The sequence below is a fragment of the Mastomys coucha genome, unplaced genomic scaffold (genome assembly GCF_008632895.1).
Source record: "Mastomys coucha isolate ucsf_1 unplaced genomic scaffold, UCSF_Mcou_1 pScaffold14, whole genome shotgun sequence".
In the NCBI taxonomy this organism is placed as follows: domain Eukaryota; kingdom Metazoa; phylum Chordata; class Mammalia; order Rodentia; family Muridae; genus Mastomys; species Mastomys coucha.
This window is the reverse complement of record NW_022196896.1, coordinates 107023692-107032658: the sequence shown is the minus strand read 5'-3', so window position 1 is coordinate 107032658 and position 8967 is coordinate 107023692. Positions and strand designations below refer to the sequence as shown.

Sequence of the window (8967 nt, the reverse complement as noted above, 5' to 3'; positions counted from 1 at the left end):
TTAGGTCCAAATTGACCCGACGCACCACGGACAGGAAGAGTGAGTTCCTGAAGACTGTAAAAGATGAACGAACTTCTGGGCTAATAACCACTTATCAGTGAGTGCATACCGTGTTTGTTCTTTTGTGATTGGGTTACCTCACTCAGGATGATATTCTCCAGATCCATCCATTTACCTAAGAATTTCATAAATTTATTGTTTTTAATAGCTGAGTAGTACTCCATTGTGTAGATGTACCACAATTTCTGTATCCACTCCTCTGTTGAGGGACATCTGGGTTGTTTCCAGGTTCTGGCTATTATAAATAAGGCTGCTATGAACATGGTGGAGCATGTGTCCTTACTACATGTTGCAGTATCCTTTGGGTATATGCCCAGTAGTGGTATGGCTGGGTCCTCCGGTAGAGCTATGTCTAATTTCCGGAGGAACTGCCAAACTGATTTCCAGATTGGATGTGTTTAGAGAATACAAAGTGTTCTTTTCTTTTTCTTATGTTGTTGAATACTTCATGCACAAGGGAAATAATCATAGCCCCAAAGAGAGCAATTGTCTTGCTTAGCTTTTGTTGTTCTTCCTTGTTATCTGCTTAATAGGCATTTGTGTGGTGGCGCTTTTTCAAGCACATACACAGTACCTGTGGGGCTATACACAAGTGGGAGCTGTCAGGGCAAAGATGCAGGGAGGAGATGCTGCTCTGCTCAATAGCTCCTACTACCAGCCTTTGGGCACTCACCCCTGTGCTCAAGCAATCATTGCCAATGACAAAGTGACTATTGAAGTTATAATTGTATTAAATTAATGCTAATAATTTGGATATTTTATTTTATTTTTGGCCGCTGGGGTAACTTAGCCCTTAACCAAGCATATGTGGTTGCTTTTGTTTTTGTTTTCCTTTTTGTTTTTCGGGGGGGTGGTACAGCTGTAAAATATTTGGATATAGGAAATGTTATTCTTTTTTTTTAAGTTTTATTGCATTATAATGCGAAAAGTTACATGATTCCAATTTATCTGAATTTGTTAACATTTAAAAACATATTTTAAGTAAATAGAATTAAATCACATTATTGCTTTCCTCTTGTACCCCAATTCCTCCCAGAGACCCCCCTTCAATACCTACAATATCTTTTTTGTCCTGTTCTTTAAAACTTATAAAATATAACAATAAAAATGAGTATTATAAAAAGTGTTTGATATAAAACAACAATCAATTTAACAGTCTTATGTAGATGCTTGTCTACAACAATACTGAAAATATATACGTTTTTCTCAATATAAATTTTAAATAACTCCAAACGTGGAAATGTTATTCTTGCAGCCTTAATATTCAGGGTGGATTGTAAAATATGAATTTTTGTGAGATTTAAAAGATTAAGATTATTTTGATAACATTATTTACAGATTTAAAAGATGTGGTTACCACAAGTCTGTGGAGGGGAATAACGACTGCATAAAATAACTAACGTGGAATAAATATTTTGCATCAGTTAAAAAAAAAAAGAATGATGAGACAGATAAAATTTGTAGTTTTTGATTCTGTAATTTTACTGAATTGTTTAAATTATTCATTGAAATTATGGTTCGTAAACTGTATCTCAATAGAGAGTGTTGAAATTTTTAAAAATTCAAGGAAATTATTATCCTAAGGTAAATAATTATTAAGGAGAAAAATAAATCTTTCTCATGAACTAATTCATTACAAAGCCTAGGAGAAAATAGACCTGTAGGATTTTATAGGTGTGATATATTAAAAATTCCAGAAAGTAATGTATGCAAAGGATGACTCTTGCAGTCATTTCAACAAAAAAGTAAAATTTTATGTATTTCAATATGTATGATAATATATTCCAATAGTAATCCCAATAAACAATATTTTAAAAGTCATAACAATTATTATATTTGGCATAAAGTATAAAGTTATTAAGTTCATTACTCTGAATTGCATTCTGTGTTCATAAAATTATAATTAAATCATGTTTATCCCAGAACTATAAAGGGTAATAAACTCATTTTGGCAACTTAATGACTGTGTGATAAAAACCATATGATTTTCTTAATAGGTACTAAAAAGGCAGTAAATACAATGATGACTTAACATGAAAGTAGAACTCATAAAGCATGACCAATAACTTGATAGCAGGTGTATACACACACACACACACACACACACATACACACACACACACACACACACACACACATACATATAAAATGTTTACATATTTAATGTACATATATGAAAATATTTGGTAAATCAAAACACCAATATATAATTTAACATTTTAAATCATTCACTTCTCATTGCTATCTAGTAATACATATTTATTCACTCATATTGCATGTTTATATACATTAAATTCACTAAGCAAAAGTTTTCTCTGTAGCCATAACTAATTATTCATTTAATTTTATAATTACTGAATATGTTTATGTAATATATTAAGGGGGTAGTGCCACCATTCATTATTTCTTTGAAGCAGTTAGGCTCAGCATATTATAAGCAAGAAGCTTCAGGGCATTATAGCTGGCATTCCTGTATAGTGAGTAATTATGAGTTTTACCTTCTCCTTCATAGCTTAGACTTTTTATATTTAAAAACTAACATTCACTAGAAATTTTCCAATATCACTCTACTAGCCATCTCTGAATATAGAAACATCTTAATGGAAAAATTGTCTCATTTCCAATGAACATGGATTTTTTTAAAAACATTTTTTTTCCATGAAATGTTCATAGGTGTATTTTACATCTTCTATGCACCCTTTTCATTACATACAGCACATCTTTTTGCCCAACAGCAGGTCCTTTCTTTTCTTTCTGTTCTGAACCAACTGGATCTCATTAGTGTTTCCTTTCATGTGTGCTTAGATATGGAGCCACCCACTGGAGTGTGAATAAATAATCTATCACACCCCCAAAGAAACATTGCTTCCTCTGCTTGAGCATCCATCAACTGTCAACACATCCTCAGGCCAAGGTGGGGCTTTGTCCCACTCTCTATCTTCTGTGTTGGAATTTTAATTGGCTTGTTCTTATTCAGGTCTTATGCTGATAAACACAAATGCTAGGACATCCTGTATGCAAAGGCTGTGGCTTGTTCAGAAGGTAGCATTCCTCTGCCTTCTTCCTGTTTTCATGCTTTTAAATCCTGCCTACTCTTTTTAAATATTCCCTGATGGGTAGAAATGAATGCAGAGGACCTATCCAAAGCAGAGCACACACTGTACTCACTCTCAACCTTTCACCAGTTACAAACCTTCTCACCCACTGCCCACTGTGGGGGAGGGGAAAGAAGCTGCTCTCACAGAGGCAGGTAGTCATAGTAAAAAAAAAAAAAAAATAACATGCTTGTATACATGAATATTTAGAGGGCAGTTTGACAACATGATTTTTTACTCAACAAGAGTGTATTTCCTGCTAAAGCCCATGACCTCCTAAATCATGGATTTTTGACCAAGTTCACAGTATCAAATGTGAACTTACCCCTATAGAGCAGGCCTCAAATCCAATCAGAAAGTTGATGGTTATCTCCATAAGACATGGCACTTTTACACCAGTGGACTTACCTTGCCAGGCAGGTCAGAATTGTAGAAATGTCCATGACAGGGTAAATTCATTGATGACTTTCTTCCCTAGCTCCTAGCATAATGCCCTCTGATACCCTGAAGGCTTGTCAGCAAGGAGAGAATTTTCTATTTAGCTCAGGATGTATTTCTTTATGCCCTACAGCCAAAGTGTGTGTTGTCACTTCAACAATGGGGTCTTAGCATCGAGTGGGCAACGGAGAGCAATGGCAGTTGCTTCTGCTGGTTTGGTTCTTGTTGGGAATTACGTGACTGATAACTTGTGGCAATGTAACCTATGCCTGGTTTGCTTATGGTAGGTACCTCATGTAGTCTGACAGCAGTACTATCCACCTACGTAGCAAATCTCTATCCAAATGCTTCAGGATTGTTTTATATTTATTTTTTTATTTCTTTTTGTGTCTTTTCTTTCCCTTAAGTATATTTTATTTAAATAGAATCATATCATTCCTCTCTTTTCCTCACTTTAGCCCCTGCCAGATGCCTTCCCTCCAGCCCCTGTCTCTCCAGTAGATTACCTCTTTTTCTTTTTTTTTTCTTTTCTTTTTGTTTTAAAAAAGTATAGAACACTTCATGAATTTGCATGTCATCCTTGTGCAGGGACCATGCTAATCTTCTCTGTATCGTTCCAATTTTAGTATATGTGCTGCCGAAGCGAGCACAATTACCTCTTTTTCATTCATGATTATTATTGTTACATTTGTGTGTGTGTGTATATGTGTGTGCGTATGCATGCATAGGAACAAAAAACAAACACACACTGTTAAGTCAGTTTATGTTGTTGAAATGATAATTTGCTTAGAAGCTAGACAGTTTTTAACATATTTAATCAAGTGTCTTTCACTTTGGTTAACTTGCCACCTACCTCCTCCTTTCTGCATCCTCTGTCCCCAAGCTCATGTAAATCTTTAACTACCAGTGTTCTACTCCCTGCATAGTTCCTTCATAGTGCATGGGTTCTGCTATCAACTTTAATTTTGTTTTGAAAAGACATATAAGTTATTATAGACAAAGTTCTTTATTGCCTCTCAAGTGTGTTCTTTCTTCGCTCCCACAGAAATAATGATCCCTTCTTCTTTGGACTTTCAACAATGTTCAAATCCATTCAAACCCTGAAATTATAGGGAAGTCTTGAACACTCCAAAGGGAGATGTTCCCATTTTTGGTCCTAGACCCTGATGTAGAATGACCAGCTTTTAATCATCACTTAGTTCATCAGTTCAGACAATATAGATCAGCTTCCTAGGGCTGCCATAACAAAGTACCAGAACTGGTGGCTTGACAAAGGAAAAACAAATTCTCTGATAGTTCTAGGAGTAGAAGTACAATAAAGTACTTAGCATAGCCATTCTCCCTCCTGTGCATCAGAGGGATGAGTTTTGTTACCCCTTCCAGAAGCTCTGACAAATCCTGGCTTGTAGCAACATGACATTAACATCTACCTCAACCTTCACATATTTGTCCCTGTGACTTTGTTCCTTGTCTTGTTTTTAAGAATATGTCAGTCACAGTGGATAAAAGGGCTACCCTCATTGACTATTACCTCATCTTAACTAATTATATCTACAGCGAGCTCATTTCCAAATAAGGTCACGTTCTGTGGTTCCTCCAAGAATTTGAATTTTGGGAGGTACATTGTTCAACATAAGAAACAAGAATTAAAAATTTTAATTAGACCTTTCTATGAAATAATAAGCATCATAGTTTTCATATTTTCCCATGAAATAATAAACTTTATCAATATGTACAGAACATTATAAGAAAATGAAAAGTTATCAATAGTTCTCTCAATTTCAGTCACCTTGACTAAGCTTATCTTTAACTCCTCTAGTAGTTTGCTTTTGTTTTTCCCTGACTGGTTGTTGTAAGATGTGGTCACAATTCTTTATGCAATTACTACATTGCTATCTGTGCATGATTTGACAGGCTCTCAGAGACTAGAGATTCCTTCAATGGTGTGTGTGTGTGTGTGTGTGTATGTATGCATATGTGTGTGTGCATATGTGTGTGTATGTATGTGTATTTATGCATCTGTATGTGCATGTTGGGGAAAAAGAACAAAAATCCTCTGGGAACTAGTATGCCTATATCCCTCTGTTTCCAAGGGAAACGGAACATGAACTAGAGTGAGTGGAGTGACACCCAAAGGCCTAAACAATAAATCTCAGACTTTCTCCCAAATTCTTCTAAGACCGCTAAGTATTGCTCATTAAAGTTCAGAGTGAAAAAGCAATTTTGAGTCATAACAACCAGAAAAGCCACAGACGTTGTTGGCTTTTTTTTTTTTTTAAACAGGAGAGGCAAAGAAGACTCTTGAAATTTCAGATAACAGTTTGATTTCCTGATCTAAAAGACTGTAATAATCACAGACAGCATCAGTTTCAAAGGGCTGGGTTCTCAGCTTCAGTGCTTTTCACAGTGGAGTAAGAAAGATGTCCTGTTTAACAACATCAGTAGAAATCGTTCACAGTTGAGACCTTCCTTAATCTCTTCATCACCTAGCCTCACACACTTCATTTCTCTCAAACAATAAAGTTGACATTTTATTGACTCAGAGGCACTCCTTCTACTGGCATTTTAATTTCTGGAAGCCAGGCGGAGGCCTTTGTTCTTAAGCAGTGGATCTCTTTGGATCTCTTGCATAAATCTCAGTGGAATCAACATTAGGAGGACTATGAGTTACAAGAGGTCTCATGCTGCATTAGATCTTAGACAACTAACACTTACCCAAGAGAAACTAGTACACTGACAAGTACTGTCATTCCCTGTGATGTGGCCATGCTGTGAAGAGCTGTCAGATCTACTCAGTCATGTAAAGGAAAGAGTTGCTCATATAGGAGGATCCTCCCAATGATATCAAGATATCATGCTGTATAAAATAAGCAGGGAACCCCCCAGAAAAGAAGAAGAAGAAGAACAACAACAACAACAAAAATCCCAACCCAGATCTAATTATGTTTACATAATGTTCTGGAAACTGAAGAACTACAGAAACAGGGATGATTTGTGTTGAAGATACAACTCAGCAAAGACTTGGATTAAGTCAGATAGCAAAGTTGTAGCCCCAGACATTCTAATTCATTTGCAGAACTCTGGGAAATAAACACTTTAGCTCTTTCCCAGGTGAGGTTACAAACCACAACTTCATACTGTTAATTTTAGAAGCTTTAACATGCCTTGCTTTTGGAATTGTGTGTATTAGTAAACCTACCCTTAAGTATTGTTGATATAATATTGCCTCTTAGTAAATCAAAGTGTAATGAAATTACCCTTACCAAAGTAATGCATTGAGTGATGTGTAATGCCTTTATCACCCAATGCATTAATTTGTTTGTGTGAACTTTCTGTGAAGGCCACTTTCTATTACCTAAGTTCAGGATCATGGATAAATACTGATCATCTCGTGTAATGCACAACCATATTGGATAAAACCCATGACTTTTTGATTAAAAGAAATTTGGTTTAATTAAGAGTGGTTAATAGTTGGATATGAATAATCTAGCAACTATGGGAACTTCAGAGAGCAGGATGCATACAGAAAGCATCTATTATTCCTACTCTCAAGGAAGGTTTATTGCAGTGTGAGGGGTGCACTGAGTCTCTCAGAACTAGACTACAGAATAGGTATGGGTTGATATTAACCACGTCTATTGCCAGAAAAAGAGATCAAATACTCCCCATCGTGTAATAGTTCAATTTGATTCCCTCCTTCTGCTTCTCTGACATCAAATTCATCCATTGTATTAACACCAGATTGAATTTCCTAGAGTCTCAATCTCACCCAACTGAAAGCACTTAATGATGCCTATGCACTTATAAGGAAAGCAACAAACTCCAGTCTTCCTGCATGACATGAAACTTGTCTGTTCCAGCAGCTTTGTCTACTGCAGCCTGGATTTTTTTTTTACCCTTTCAATGTCTAGTTCTATCAGTCCCAACTTTAAATTAGGGATGGGAATAGAGGAAATCCAGTGGTTTCTTTTCAATCATATATCATGCTACTTAATATTGGGAATTATAAATGTGGGGATGACATCAGAGGCATGAGATCTGTGCAGTAACTGGGTTCTGCTCTGGGAAAGATTTACCAATTATGGTTTAATGTTCTAATATAAGTCCCACATTTCTTAGTAATTTTATGTTTCAACTTGTGTTTGGGAGTCCCATAGGACAAGGAAGCGTATAAGTGAGGAGAGAATATGCTGATGTACTTGTATGTGGGTATGGTGAAGAAGCTGCTAGAACAAGTGCAGCCACATAGAAGAATCTCATTCAGAAGGGGAAATAAAATAGATATCAGAGGTGGATGGACAGAGGAAGCTAGGTGGGAGACAGTATGAGGTGGGGAACAGGGATGGGGATCAGGTGTAGGGAAGGGGAGAGGACTGGGAGATAGAGCAGAAATCAGTGGTGGGGTATCTCTGGGACTAGCAGGATACCTGGGGTGGGAGAGGCTCCCAGGGTCCTATGGGGGTGATTTTAGCTGCAACTCCTAGCAGTTAGGGACATGGAGCATGAAATAGTCACCTTCTATACCCAGACAGGACTTTCAGTGGAGGGAAGAGGATATTAACCCACCCACAAAACCTTCAACTCAAAATTTGCCCTGCCTTCTAGATGTACTAGGATAAAGATGGAGCAGAAATTGGGGGAATGGTCAGCCAATGGCTGACCCAACTTGAGACCAATCCCATGGAAGAGAGCCAACCCCTGTCAATATAAGTGATACTCTGCTGTGCTTCCAGACACATGCCTAGCATAACTGTCTTTTCAGAAGCTTCACTCAGCAGCTGATGGAAAGAGATTCCGAGACCCACAGCCAAATATCAGGCAGAACTTGGATAGTCTTGTGGAAGTGTGGGGGATAGGAGTGAGCTACAGAGTCAACTAACCTGGGCCCATGGTGTCTCACAGAGACTGAATCACCAACCAAAGAGGGGCTGTCTCTGACTGTTGCTTGCCATTGGATCCTTTTCCTCGCCAGGACTGTCTGGTTGGGCCTCTGAGAAAGAAGATGCACTTAGTCCTGCTTCAACTTGATGTCCCAGGACAGGTACCCAAGAGGGGCTTTCCCTTCTCTTAAGAGAAGAGGAGAGGGGCTGGCAAGATGGCTCAGCGGGTAAGAGCACTGACTGCTCTTCTGAAGGTCCTGAGTTCGGATCCCAGCAACCACATGGTGGCTCAAAACCACCCATAATGAGATCGGACGCCCTCTTCTGGTGTGTCTGAAGACAGCTGCAGAAAATTACGCCGGAGCGAGCTGGGCCGGAGCGAGCTGGGCCGGAGCGAGCTGGGCCGGAGCGAGCTGGGCCGGAGCAAGCAGGCCGGCAGAGGTCCTGAGATCAACAGCAGCCACACACATGATGGAACACAGTCATCTGTACAG

General features: G+C 38.0%; 1 non-coding gene across 1 annotated transcript; it reads right to left on the bottom strand.

The window, feature by feature from the left end:
• Positions 1 to 4136: 4136 nt before the first annotated feature.
• Positions 4137 to 4243, bottom strand: LOC116089512. The gene has a single exon (XR_004118318.1). It is a non-coding gene; the product is annotated as a U6 spliceosomal RNA (small nuclear RNA).
• Positions 4244 to 8967: the final 4724 nt, after the last annotated feature.